The following is a 14,321-nucleotide window of genomic DNA, read 5'->3' as shown; positions in this document are numbered from 1 at the left end:
ACATAAATGCATACTACTAAAATACAGATATTTTGCTAAGGAAATTAAAAATGAAAGATAGGTTTAAAACATTGTTAAAGACTATAATGGGAATGGCAAGTGGCATAATGGGAATAATGCCACAGGATTATCCTTGGGCAATAGGGAATAACCAGAATGAGATAGTATTAAGGACAATAAGTCCAATCCTGCAGAGCACAAGCAATCCTGAGAAGTGCTGAGCCTGCTCAGCTCATGGTGAAGTCAGTGGGAGCTGAGGGCACTGAACACTTCTGCAGGATGAGGCCCGAGTCAGAGACTTCCAACCTAAGGCTGTCACTTTTAGCCTGGATTTTTATGAGATGCCAATTTGATTTTTATGGGATGCCAATTTGGATGTCTTAGTGGGACCCTGGCATACTGAGAACCACTCAGAACAGCAGCCAAATTTTTCCAAGTGGGCCTGATCCACCTGCCACTTATATTGAAGGACAGTTTCCATTGTCCTCTGTGGGGTTTGTTCCTGGCCCTGTTATCAGGAGGCACCCTAAGTGCATTGAAAATTGGCTGAGGGAAGTATGGAAGCAGCACATCTCAAAAACCCTGTGCTGCTGGCACTCTGGTCAGGTGGAGCCAGCTTAACTCCATTTTCAATTGTGAGATGGCCAAGTTGTGCAAGCGCTTCTGCCCATTTCATTCCTTAGCACAATAAACTCCTATTTTGCATGCCTCAGATAGCCAAGGTTACAGAGCTGTAAGGACAGTGAGAGTCACGTATCTTGATTTCAAGCAACAGTTTCCTTGGATGGAAAAATAAGATTTTTGATTCCCTGAGCGGAAAAAACCTGGAAAAGCTATCTCCCTCTTTCCCAGAGTCCAAGCAGGATTGTTTTAATAACCTTATTAACAAGATCTATGTGAAATTCTATTGAGTATGGCCTCAATCTTGCAGTTTTAACATGACTATGTCTATGACCACGGAGTGAGGGCGGCAGTGTGTGTGTTTGCAGGACTAAGAGCTATGATCCTGTCCTGCTGAAATCATCAGAGGGTTACCAAGTGTGGTTGAGTTTGGGGATGCAGGATCTACCCCACTGCCAAACCTGGTGTGTGCTTCCACAGGGCAGGGCCAAAACAAGCCTACAGTTTGTGTCTGGTAGAAGTGAATTCGGATCTCTAATGTGCTCCTTCCCTCCAGCCGTGCCATGAAAGCTGCTGTCAGAGTAGGGGGCTTTATTCTGGCCTCCACAGACAGTCTTCGAGTGTCTTCTGGGGCTGTTGACTTCCTTCTCCACCATGCAGGGTTGCAGCGAGCCCACGACCTTGCAGCTGCATCAGCAGGGCTCTTTCTTAATTTTCTCAGGTGAGCAGTTAAGAAGTTTAGCCCTTTTGGGGGCTTCCAGATTTTTTCGTATCCTGGTCCCAAAACCTCATTGTGTTTACCTGTATTTCTATGCCTGTTTGGATCTATATTTTAGCTGCTACAGCAAAATCATGCCTGCAGGATGAGGGGAGTCAGAAGAGCCCTGCTCAGGGGCAGACATTTGTTTGCTTTGGTTGAGGCCAAAAATTCCCAAAGGCATGGAAGAAACTCCTGCAACATATCCCTACACTGCATGAGAAAACAGTCTAGGGTGCTGGGAAGGTGGCGTGGCTCATCTCCTCCTGCTGTCACCCTTCTCTGGTCCCAACATGGGCAGCTGTACAAGGAGGTCCAACACATGGGTGCTCCATGGGAAATCTGGAGCCAGAGGTATCCTCACAAATGGGCGGCCGTGTGGCTTGAGGAGGCCTTGGTTGTCTGGCCAGCTCACCCTTGCAGCACAGCCTACCTAGCACATCCATGCTGCATCTCCGACCCAGACCATCTCATTCCTGCCTGGGCATTGACCTAGCAGCTCTCCTTCCGTGTGGGAGTGAGGCCAGTCTCAGGAGATGACTTTCAAGAGAAAGTCACCAATGATGAAACATTTGTTTCTCTCTGGCTCGGCTAGACCTCAGGCTACCCTTCCTTGGCTATAGAATGCTCTTTCAGGGGCAGCTTCTTCAATGTTCAGGTACACCTTCAATACGAACAGCTTTCACAGCTGCTCCTAAAATGTTGCTGCCTTGTCCCTTTAGAAGGCACCTGAAGTTACAACTCGATTCTTCAGTGCACCTTCAGAACTCTGAAACTACTCATAAATACCCTTGTTAAAACATGCATTTCAGCCTAATCACAATGAGCCTAACTGCTAAGTCCAGCCTTACAGGGAGGATGGCACTTACTTCCTTAAATGTGTAATGTTGAGCATCCACATTCATATTTTTAGTAGCATATAGCAGTGGTCCAGCCTTTAGTGTACTGTATGTACTTTTAATAATCTCCATAAAAGCCTGATTTTCAATCCCTAGGCTCAAGCTGACAGTGTAAATAAAATCACCCAAATCCACAGGGTAAGAGAAATGAAAATGACAAGGATTAAAATTTTGTCAAACCTCTTTCTTTTTAAAATTCTGCTTCCCTTCCAATTGGATCACGACCCTCTGTGTGCACAGCTTAAGACCAGACGGTATGCTTTCACTTTTATTCCGCTCTGCAGCAGGCTTACAGTATTTAGTGAAAGTCTGTAAAGAATGTGTGCTGTGTAGAGAGTTAATACCATAATCCCCTATCGTTAGGGTCAAATGCTGAATAGAGCAGAAGAATTAGAAAATATGTTACATACAATGGCAGAAAAAATGCATCAGCATGCTGTTCTGTTAACACACGCATTCATTACCAACAAGTAAATGACAATGAGGTAATAGAGTATATTAAGAGATGTGTTCTTCAAGTCTAGTGCGCGTGTTGTTATGAGAACCTAAGACTTTGAGTGAGAATCTAACTCTGTGGATACACACACATCACAGGGTTCTTCTTTGCAGATAATTGCATCTTTCTAGGAAGCCCTTTGATGCAAAACCAGCGTTTTAAATTATTTAGCGGACATGAACTTTGAATACTCCTTTTTTTAATTTCCTGTGAAGTGCGATATCTGTATTTTGCTATCCAAGCACGACAATACGTCTTTCTCTAGGGAGTTCCCAAGTATGAATTGTGGTAATTTTAGCTAAGGAAGTATTCAGAAAACAGTCCTAGTGCTTGCCTTTTCAAGAAATCCTTAGTGGGCTAGCTACTCACATCATATAGAACTGGCATGGGTGTTTCATTCCCTTGGGTTTTTAGGAGAAAATGAGCCAGTATGTGCTGAAGGACTGACAATTTGCTAGAAAGAGGAGAGAGAAAATACATTTTGTACGTAGTGCTGCCTGACACCAATTACAAAATATAAGGATCACACCACCTAAAAAATCTTATCACTATGACTTGGCATATTGTGTCATCCTGTAAGGAAAAGACTGAGTTTCACAACAGCGGGGGTGACCCTATGGAATAGGAAGAGATATTAGAAGTTATTTGGTTGCCTGTACTGACACTAAGTAGTGTCTGATTCCCTAATTATTCCTGCTGATTTAGCCTGGTTATTAAGGGAGAGAGAGACAGTGCTGAGCTAGAGACAGGATGAAGGTACTTAAAAAACATCTTGCAATAGCTGGTTAATGACAAACTGTGGAAAGCACAGCAGCAACATGTAACCTCAAGACTTTGTCCAGTGCAAGCATGTTATCTTATCTCATGACTGATCGGTTGTAAATAGTACCAGGCGGCACTTTACAAAACTGACCATGTATGGTCTTATGTAGACACATGTGCTGGCTGTGCACTGTCACCTGCACAAAGTTTGCATTATTTTCCTACAGTAGGAGTTGGGAGTGGTCAGGAAGCTACATTTAACTGAAGGAAAGAGAAATTAACTTTAATTTCTCAAAAGCTTTTTTTAAAGAAATTCAGAAAATTCTTGGTTAAAAAGCCCCATTTCCCACAAAAGTTCTTTCTTTTGTTAAAAAAAGAAATCTTCCTCAAAAATTACTGGTAATTGAAGTTAAAGAGATATCAATTTTTAAATCTTTCAGGTTTCTGAAGGGAGAGAAAATGATTTATGGGATTGTTTCTTTGAGCATTTTGAGTTTTGTGAATGGGGCTTTAAGCAGCTATCGAGCCCCTCCGACAGTGGCAGGCAGTGCTAGCAGGGTCAGGGCCGAAGGTCTTAGTGTCCTCTGCCCGAGTTGTGTCCTGCAGTGGTCTCATCATTAGAGGTGAAAATTGCCGAAGGCTTCCTTTCCTTTTAAACCTCATGAAAATTTCTTTTACCTGCTTTGCAATGTTTTAATGGTTCTTCCTTCAAACTTGCACTACTGCGGAAACAAATTTAGAAAAACTAATGAAAAATAAGTCTCACCACTGAAACACAAAAATCCTCCCCCATCTAGCTGCCTGGTTTTCGTATGTGTCCATTGGTGTCAAAGATATTTTTCATCTGACTGAAGTTCAGCTTTGTGGTTTAGTCTCCACAGTCTCAGGTATATATTTCTTTCTACCCTTGAGCGGTAAATGTAGAGAGCTATAGGGAAATTCTGGGTATTCAATTTATTTAACCACACTTACTGCAGCACGGTGGACAGCCAAAGTCAGGCTGCGCTAGACTGTTGCTCAAGTAAATCCTGGGGAGGAGATTCATAGAGACTGAGCTGCATGTACCTGGCTGCAACTCAGGGTAGTAGGAGTGTTGCATATTTTCTAAGAGCAGAACGTCTCACCTGGAAACTGCAGACTTCTTGAGTGGATATTATTTAACTCAATAGATTATGTGTCTTGACTCAATTTAATATCTGAGTCAGTAGGCTGAAATAATTAGAAAATGTGACTAGAAAGGGAAATGGAGTGTGATAAATTAAATCAAAGAAACAAAACCTCTTGTTTCTTTGGTGACAGGAGAATACACAGCAGCAGAAGATAAAGTATTTGATGTGGAGTTCCTTCTCTAAGACAAAAGAAAAATATGCAAGGTAATTCAGGTGAGTGAAGGATTATTCAGGTTGGTGTGTGTCATTCAACAAATGGTTCAGCTCAAGAAATGAGCCAACAAAACCTACTGCAAGAATCTAATAATAATCACTGCTGTGGCTAACTTTAGGGCTAAAAAGCCCCAAAAAGATGACCTTTGCGAAGTGGCTGATGGCACTGCCAGCCCAGGGCACAAGAGGAGAAAGGCAGGCTAGGCCAGCAGGGTGGTGAGCGGGAGCCCGGGCCCCGTCCCTGGTCCCCCGTCTTTGCTTTACATACAGCTCTTCTGGTCAGGCTCTGACAATTAAACGCTATACTGGTGGGTTGCTCATGTTTTGTGCAAGACAATTAATGCCCATTCACTAGAAATGCCTGGGCTGAGGTTGATTGTCCTAGAGACGGTTATTTTCTAAGATCTAATTTCGGGTTCAGCTGAGTGGAATCGAGATGGCGGTCTGACTGCCGAGTGCTCAAGTCTGCGCACAGCAGATGCAGACATTTTTCAGACAAATTAGTGAAGAGACCTCTGTGATGCACACAAACTGCTCTGTAATTATTATGGATATGTTTGGACGTTTCAATGCTCATGATATGACTATACGGGGTTAAATCAACAGTCCTGTTGGGAAAACAAGGAGAAAAGGGGAAAAGGATATTGTTGTTGCTTAAATGAGCAAGTTGTGTACACTGTGCTCACAATCGATTTGCATCTTCTCGTGTGACTCCACACAACGTGTTCCTGTGGTTCAGAAGGGAACAGAGTCAAGTGTATCACCCAGGAAATGTTCTCCTCTTGCAGAGACATTCAGTTCCCTTTGCACTCAGTAGCACACAATTATCGAGGAACAAATTTTTTCCCCACAGCTTCCTTACATAATCACTGCATGCACCACATCCCTCTTTGAGATGAAAATTATTTGAGAAGAAGGGAAATAAACCCTTTCTGGCAATATCCGCGCCCTGCCCAGGTCAATAGCAGCTGCACGTCTTTGGGTGCTTTTGGAAAGGATCTAAGGCTGTCTGGTACGGTTTGAAAGTTATGATGTCTACCTTATTTCTTAATATTGGTCTCTAGGTGTAGAAAACTAAAAGCGAATGGTTTTGGGATAAACCTGAAGTAATTTGCTCTTCTGAAAAAGTGAAGTGACAGTATGTTTTGCAGAAGTTTTTATGAAGAAGTTATATTTGCTTCTCACAATATTTGCAGAGTCTCTACCAGCACGATCTCTGACTAGCTTGCGAATACCTAAATATGCCAGTATCTTTCATTTTTCCTTCTTTTTTTAGCCTGTAGGAAAAGTAGCTTGATTAGCATGTTTTTGTTTGTGCTTAGATGTGGTTGTACCTGGCAACTCTGTGTGAAGAAATTAATGAGGCAAAGTTAAGTCAGAGAGATGAGTTTTGCAATTAACGCTGAATGTGGTGAGATCTATAGTTATTCTCATCTCTTGTGAAAATGAATTAACTTGCCATAGGAGAGTTGTGTCTCCTGCCTTCATGGTTTTCTCTACATTGGTTGGCATTTCTTGACTTTGATAGCACATACCAGCTGTAGGGTGTAACGTGATGCAAAATCCATCCGTGAACAGAGTCAGGAAGACTGGATGATTGGCTACTCGTGCCACTGCTCCTTTTTCAAAAAAATTGCTGCAAATGCACCGTTAGCAGAGGAAAAGTGTCATTTATTTGAACAGAAGGATTCTGACTGCTTTAGAAAATGCCCAGCAAAACGTAAAACAACATGTCATACTCCTTTGCTCATTTGCAAATAGTGACCATTCAAAAATCAACCCCCAACGTTATATTTCAGAGAAAATAAAAACTTATGCTTACCTTTGAAAAGTAACATAAAGCTTGATTTCACCACACGTGCAGGAAGAACTCATCACTGTCACCAGACAGCTCTTGTGAGCACAGTACACACATGTTTTCACTTCCATGGCTTTCATTGTAGTGTTCCTGATGACTGCCAGTTTATTGCCTCAGAAGCTACAAGTCTGAGTGCTTTGTTAAACCTGTCTTCTTATAAGCTTCTTCTCTGTCCTTCGTTTTGATTTGATGTTGGAAAATGCTGTGTAAAGCTATACTTCATGCTCAAAGGAAACCACCATAGTGCAGGACAAAGTATTTTTTAGAAAATGCTGAATTGACACACACAAAAAAAATTGTTCCAAGGAACTGAAGGAACTGACAACTGTTCTTGATCATATTCAGTGACTAGCCAATTAAAACATGTATTTGTTGGAATTTAGGAGAAGTCAAGGACAGTTTCAACTTTGCAATAAATTTCTGGCCTCTCTTTTCAAAGCTAAAGTGTTCTTAAAGAATGTAAAGCAAAACACCAGTATCAGAAAGCACAAGCCTAACACTGAGAAACACTTTGTGCCAAAATAAGTACTTGAAAACATATTCTTTTTCTTATCCTTTTGTGCATCAAACCAAAAGAGTGTATCAAAAATACATGTTTTTCACAATGCTAAAGCATCTCCACAGTTTTGGGACCACAGAATCCCCAGGCTATCATTAATGGAGTGGTGGCGCCAATCTCAAGGCAGTTTTTCAGAACACAAGTTGTTCCACAGCTTTTAGCTGGTTCAAGTTCCTTTACAGCAGCCTTAGGTTCATATAGATCCCCTGATTATTGTCTGTAGAAATGGTAATAGAGGTCGTGGACAGTCACAGACAATGAAAGAAGGGAAAGCATAAATAACTGGGCCCTGATCCTACATAGTGTTTAACTGTCTTGATGCTCTAGGTACTTCTATCGCATTGAGGATTATGGGGTATAAATGCAACTCTATAATTTAACCCATCTGTAATCTGCATCTGTATGGAAAATGAGGTCTGACTCTGTATTTCAGGGCAGAAGTCCCACTGGCACACCTGAGAGCAAAGTTTGCTACAAAGATGTTTGCGCATTTTGTGTACAGAGTTTTGCTTCTTGCGTTAGATCCAGCATGGGTCAAAGTTGCTTTACATCACCTTGACTGGTTACAAAGGAAACCTTCAAATAAACCAGGATTGTTGCAACATTTTCTGTTGAAATACACCCAGGTAAGTCATCGTGGCTTAACTTGGGCAAATGAAAGTAAATCAAGTAAACTTATATCCCTCTTGCACAATTCAGCTTGGGTTTGCTTCCTACCTGCTGTGCAGGATGCTCACAAAGCACCAGAGAATTCTACAGGTAATGTACACAACATAGATAGGGACTGTCGTTATAACTTAACAGTTTAGGAGATGAAGGGGAGAAATGTTAATGCTTTGCATTTATTTACTTTTACAGCATGCTATAAAGATTAAAAATACATTGTACACAAGTGCAGTATTTAATGTAGCACTTTAATTACATTCAAGTGTGTTACTAAATAGTCTTGAGAAAACCTTAATGACCAGCTGTTCTACCCTCTTCCCATATGTCAGAAATGGTTTCAGAAATCACATTCTGGGACAGTAAGGTTGTATAATTAGACAGTGTATAGTTAACACTTCTAGATTTTCCTCTTAAACTGCGGGCCCTTTTCACTAACATATTGTGGTTTGGTGCCAGTTTGGCACAACACAATTATGCGATGTGCCAAACTGCAACTGAGATGTACAAACTCTCAGAGACATGTTATGATTGCACCATTATCTTTTTATATCTTTTTCATCATTAGGACTGGATGCTTTTTATATTATGTAAGATTTAGCTTTTTACGGCCAACAAATAAACTTAGTAAATAGGACTATAAATTTTTAATACTTCTTCCATAATGCCATTTGTCTAATCAGAATTAGATGGTTACTGTAACCCCACATCGGTTTTCACCAAAAAAGGCATCATTCCAAGAACAGCAGCTATGGACAAAAATTTCAAAGGAGGTTCCTTTTGGCCCAGTTCAGGAATGCATTTAAGCACATGCTTAGCATTAAGCACATGAGTGTTTATATAGAGGCATGCATGCGCTGAAGCTGGATCAGAAAATGGTTTATGCCAAACAAATAAAAGAAACCCTTTCCAGAAGTAAGCAAGCATACGGGCAGCTCAGTCTTTTGAACAATTATCATCCCTCTTCCCGTTAACATCTAAAAATGACTGTTTTTCTGGGACGTTTATTATTTTGCAAGACAAAACACATCCACAGTTTGCAAGGTGGGGGGGGGAGTTTGTGCGAATACATTAAGCGCAAGCCGCCAGCCGAGCCGTCAGCGCGCGACACACAGACGATCCATCCTGGCCGGGAGAAGGGGGGGCCCACGGGAGGCAGCAGCTTCACCATCCTGACAAGAGAGGTTTACGGCAGGTTTTTTTTATTATTTTTTTTTTTCCTGAGCTTCAATTTCCAACGACTTATTTAGATGTAAGCAATGACAGCTGTAATCATGTTTTAAATCTTGCTTTGTATCCTTAGTTATAATGTTGTTCAATTAATATTCAGAATAATGGAAGTGATGTGCCCCTTTGAAAAAGACTTGAATGCAAGCCAAAGCTTTGGGAAACTGATTCTCAAGAGGATTAATCAGCATTTAAAACTTGCATTAATAAAAATCTGATCTTCTACTGTGTGGCATGCATAATACTTTTCATTTTTAAGCATTTTATTTTAATAGTGTGGTATCCTTTGTCCTGATTTTTAAAGGGATTTTAAAATCTAACTCCTTCAAATCAATCCTGCTTTGACCCCTGTGCATTCTTTTACTGAATATAAAAACATTAAAGAAATTCTTAGTTCACAAATACATATATTACTGAGGATGAGCAAAGTACGGTGCGCAAGCAGGCTTGTAATAGAAATGATATATAGCTTCCACAGGAACTCATGTTAGGCAAGGGCTCACCTTAATATGTAAATTATTGGTGCAATAAAAACACAAATTTACACATAATTGCTTAAAAGTTTGAAGGTAAATTATAGCCTGAGAACACACGAAGAGCCCTGGTAAGCTCCATAAAAAGTGCTCTCCGTTTTTCACATGACTTTTCACTCTGTTATAAGGAATATTATTGTACCCTATGCCAACAAGATTGAGTCTATATCTGAAAGACAGACTTAATCTATGTTTTGTGTTGTTCTCCTGATCTTATTAGTGGGTTAGAGAAACAAGAGGATTTTGTATAAAGTTTCGCATATAAATTCAATTCTAGTAAACCAGCTAATTTACATGCTAAACAGCCAGCAGTTGGTAAGATAGTTTTGTTTCATGTCAACTGCAGAAGCTAAATGTATTTTATAAATACTAGAAAACATTATTTCTTCTGAAGAGGCATTTTAATAGCAAATAGCTCACTCAGATCTTCTACGAAGCGGAGAAATCTAGTTGAGAAATTCTTGTATCCTTACTCATGTTACTGAAAGGCAAAGTCTGCGCTCTGAGTATGGACCATCTGCTTTTACTTTGTTTCATACCTAATGTGATGCTTCAGTTCATCATAAATGCAATCAGTTTTCTAAATGGTGCCAGAGGTTCTTAAAAGATATTTTTATGAACTTGCTGCCTTCTAGAAATAGAAGGTAAATGTGTTTTGTTTAAAAACAGTAACTATAAAATGGATTTGGAGCATCAAAAATTGTAGTCTACTAGGCACTGGGCAGGATGAGTAGACTTTGAAATACTGCAAAGAAAAATAATCACAACAAATACGCCACCTTTACTTACAGTGGACAGTGTACCCAACATGAGAAGTGAAGCGTGAGAAGATGTGCGCTGGTTTAGTTTTCCTGGAGTAAAAAGAGGAAGGCTCCAATTGAAGATGCTCTCTGTCTGATTTCCCAAGATCTAGGTCTGGCCCAATGATGCACAATAATCTCATCACTTGCAAAGAGACAATTGGAGCAAGTCTCCACCCTGCAGGTATGCTGAGAGAGGGACAAGCAGGAGTTACTTTGGTACCACCTTGTTATCCCATCAAGCACTACCTGCCTGTTTCTGGTTTCAGAGGGTATCTGATGCTACCGCTCACAGACCAAAGTATTTCTTCGTGAACAAAATCCTGGCTGTAAGAAGTCAATGGCAGAACACACGGTCAATGATTTCCAGCTGTGGTAGGACATTCTCTTGAGTTGATAAACACCTAGATTCAAATCTGAAAGGCTGGATAAAATGTATATGAGCCTTCTACCTGTTGGATAAATACCCAGACTCTGGCTGTCAGCTCTAGCCTCCCCCATCCTCACCCTCTCCAAAGGACATCACTCCTGCCTGTCTTTGGTTCTCTCTGAAGAGGGAAAAGTCCCATTGAAATTCAGTCTGCAGTTGTCAGATCTACAAACATAGGTCCTTATCTGGCATGTAAGACTGTGTCTAACTTGGAAATAAGCTAGACAGGGAGGCCATCCTCTCGTACTGTAGTGAAGTATCATGACTTGGGTCCACACCTAGATTTTCTACAAACAGGGTGGTTGAATCCAACCTGCCTACTGGGAACAGTGCCTGGGAGTAAAGCTCCTTCCTTGCTTTCTGCCTGAGCAACGCCTGAAGGCAAGCTATCAGCATGTCCTATCTGTGAGACATCACTACTTCCCAGCCAGCCAGCAGATCGAGGGATGGCTTTTGGGTCTCTTGCCAACTGCCTCGTACAGGGATGACAGAGGGAACATCCAAAATGATGGTAAGCAACTACTGAAGCTCAGTCTGAGACTTCAAATTGCAAAAAAGGCAAAACACCAGTCACCCAGTGTGTGGGTTTACTGTAGAAATTATTACAGGCGCTAAACTAATCTAACCCCTACTACAGAAAAGCAAAGCTACGGTTGAGAGCAAGCAGGTCTGATGCATCACCACAGGGAGCCTGAGTCTTAATATTGTGTTGTTCCACCACCATCTTCCTTTTGCCATCATCTATACTTCTCTTGTTCTCTCTTTTTCAGCTCTAATTACTGTGTGGAACCAACCTCCTTCATGCAGTCAAGGCTGTCAGCACTCCCAGCGTGGCTCCAGCCCTTCCTCCTTGCACCTTGGGGCTCTAGGTGCCTCTTGCCCTTCTCCCTGCTTCCCTTGCTATTTCCAGGCTGCTTTGCTCTGGGATGTGCCAGTACTGGATTAGGCTGAATGCAAGTCCCACATTCTTTATTACAGAGTCAGCATTTCTTCCTCGTTCCTTGCCTGGCTGCTGCCCAGCAGGTTATTTTGGGACCTACGCTAGCTGGCCCAGAGCACAGCCATGCCAGGAAGGGTACTAACAGCTGAAAGCTGCCGAGGATTGTTTGCCAGTGCCTGAGCCTGAAATGAGGTGCTGTTTTATTTGGGGCATAGACATAGTGTAAACATCCCTGAAGAGAATGGTGGTAGAGGGTAAGGTTTGTCCTTACCCTTTAGGGTAAGGTAAGGTCGGGGTAAGCTAGTCCAGCACTGAAGGGCTAGCTGGGGGAAGGGAAGGCAAGGCTGGGCAGCAGCCCCTTGCAGTGCTTTCCCTGTAACCGGCAGCGCTGCAAACCTGCAGGCTGGGGGTGGGAGAGGCAGTGCTGTGAGAGGGATTAAGCCATCTGCACATTTTCCTCCCTTTCCTCCCAGCCACAGACAGACCCTCACCACCGTGTTCCCAAGCCAAGATGGTGCCTCTGCTCCTGGGACATGTGGTCCCCACACCTCCCCCTGGGTCAAGGCAAGAAGCAGCAAAAACTCAGCAGCACTGCAGAATTGTCCTGTGGGTCTTGGTGGGTTGGGACTGGCAGATGTTGATATAGCAGCTAGCGCACGGTTCAAGTGTCTCTCCTCACCTCATACCTCTCCATCCCAAGACAAGGAGTATTGCAAGCCCATGGTGTGGACACCAAGCTGTAGGTCAGGCAGAGTATGTGTGGAGACAGGCATTGGGTGGCAAGAGGGTGCGGAAGAAGGGAGCAGGAGGAGGGGAAGGAGATGGGATGGAAGAAGCAAGATCAAAAACAACATCTGTGAAATGGTTGTGAAAGATTTGGTTGAGCTTTCTGGGCGAGTTAATCCTCCATGTGTTCTCTGAGCTGGTAAATAATATTGATGTATAGGTATAAAGTGGGACTCCATGACCAAGTACAGACCCTGCAGCATCATAGTTAGGTGTCCTGCCTATGATATGCTCATTTGATTTAGAACCAGAAACAATTTTACCTTCTCTGGTGTGCCTGCTCTCCTTGTAAAACATTATGTCGTACCTAAGTGGCCTTTATACCTGTGGAGCCAGATGGCCACCAATGACTTGTACCTCTTTTCCTGGGAGCTGACTTGGAATAGCTTCTATAAGCCTGAATTTCTGCTCTGGAAAACAGCCTGTTGAAAATGTCTTGTCCTGAGCAACTTCCAATACATGCCTTCAGGAGCACATGAAACTATTGCACCTTCTTAGCCCCCGTGCAGTACTGCAGGTCTTGGAGGAACCTGGAGTGCCCGTAGAGCAGCCGGCGAGCAGATGCAGTGGGGTGGTCATGGTACCTGAGCTGCCTTGTTTGAAGCCAGGGTAAACCTGCAGAAGCCAGGGTAGCTGCCCTCCCAACTTGGAGCTGGGAGTGCTCTGAGTGCATAGCAGCAGCTACAGGGCCAACGTCCTTTAGCAGACGGCAACCATGGATGTCTGGAGAACAGTGTTAAATCCTCTGGCAGAGTCATGACATGTTGCTGGCTTATTCTTAACCTTTTATGTTCTATTGCAGCGCTTTTGTAAAGAAAAAAAGGTTATTGTTATACTTGAATTTATCATGCTGTTGGAGAGCACTGGGTGTGAGTCAGCCTTGAGGCAGTAAGATGGACAAGATGAGCTCTTGAAGTACCTTTCCAGATCTATTTCTACAAGTCTATGAGCAGAACAAAATGAACTCAAGATGTTTTCCCAGAAGAGAGCAAATAAAGGAGCCATTTCTTTGAATTCTGCACAGATTGAATATGAATAAAATGAATCCCACATCTGGTCCATTCTTCTTATTCATTTCTTTAAAGAACAGATACAATCATGCTGTACACACACGCAAAAACCAAGCAGGGAAGATCAAGTCAAGGGTGCCTCAGGTTTTACTTTCTGTCTCTTTTTGAAACGGCAAAAGATTAAAACCAAAAAATCTGCATGCCCCACACAAATAAAACAGCATCTATATCTGAACCATTGCAGTCCGTGCTGAGTGTTACACAATCAAAATCTGAGAGGGGAAAGGAGTTGGCAGTGGCCAGAAGGGGCTGTACGCATGGGGAGGAGTGCTCACAAAGCTTTTCGGCAGGCAGGAGTTTGGGATATGAAAGTAGGCAACTAGGCTCCCTGCACAATGTGTGAAGGACATTTGACTCCTGGTGAAGATGACTCGCAAAAGTCAGACTGCTGAGCAGGGACCTGCTTGCCCAAGCCCATGGCGACTGCTGGAGAGACAGATTTGCCTGTCACCCCATCTCTGAAAGTCCCTTAGGTGTCCAGTTCAGGCCAGAGAGCAGATATGGTGTATGGCAGACCTTCCAGGTCATGAATAATGAA

The 14,321-nt window shown here is 42.5% G+C and overlaps 1 long non-coding RNA gene across 2 annotated transcripts in view; it reads left to right on the top strand.

Annotated features, from left to right (window-relative positions):
* The window catches only part of LOC114012555 (uncharacterized), a 67,537-nt gene extending 53,772 nt beyond the window's left edge, over positions 1 to 13,765 (top strand). Inside the window, exons 4-7 of one of the 2 annotated variants that reach the window (XR_003555096.2) lie at positions 4,835 to 4,917; positions 7,768 to 7,960; positions 10,549 to 10,741; positions 10,827 to 13,765. This is a non-coding gene — a long non-coding RNA (uncharacterized LOC114012555). Of the gene's footprint in view, positions 1 to 4,834; positions 4,918 to 7,767; positions 7,961 to 10,548 lie in introns of both variants that reach the window. The other variant, XR_003555095.2, reaches the window with a different exon arrangement.
* The last annotated feature ends 556 nt before the right edge of the window (positions 13,766 to 14,321 follow it).

Source organism: Falco peregrinus, chromosome 11 (genome assembly GCF_023634155.1).
Source record: "Falco peregrinus isolate bFalPer1 chromosome 11, bFalPer1.pri, whole genome shotgun sequence".
Taxonomy (NCBI): Eukaryota; Metazoa; Chordata; class Aves; order Falconiformes; family Falconidae; genus Falco; species Falco peregrinus.
This window is presented reverse-complemented; position numbering and strand designations above follow the sequence as displayed.